The sequence below is a fragment of the Gymnodraco acuticeps genome, unplaced genomic scaffold, assembly GCF_902827175.1.
Source record: "Gymnodraco acuticeps unplaced genomic scaffold, fGymAcu1.1, whole genome shotgun sequence".
Classification (NCBI taxonomy): domain Eukaryota; kingdom Metazoa; phylum Chordata; class Actinopteri; order Perciformes; family Bathydraconidae; genus Gymnodraco; species Gymnodraco acuticeps.
Window position 1 is genome coordinate 515,361 of NW_022989820.1, and position 347 is coordinate 515,707.

The window sequence follows — 347 nt, forward strand, 5'->3', positions numbered from 1 at the left end:
TCTAGTGAATGTTCATCCTTTAGTTATTTTGTATGAGGGAAGGTTTCTGATGTTGCAACGAGACAGCCTCATGATAAAATCACTTTTAAGTTTCTTTAAAGAAATCAGCGGGCCCCAGTGGACCCTGTGCGATTAGCCAAGCAGGTCTTTTCACTGCAAGAGAGGTGGAGAGAGAGAGAGAGAGAGAGAGGGGAGGGGGAGAGGGAGAGGTGGAGAGAGAGGTGGAGAGAGAGCGAGAGAGAGAGAGAGGAGGGAGTTGTATTGAGAGGAAGAGGGGGGGGGGGGGGGTCCACCTTTTGTGCAAATATATCAACCAAGAAGACTGCCACCAGCATCAGATTTCTGTG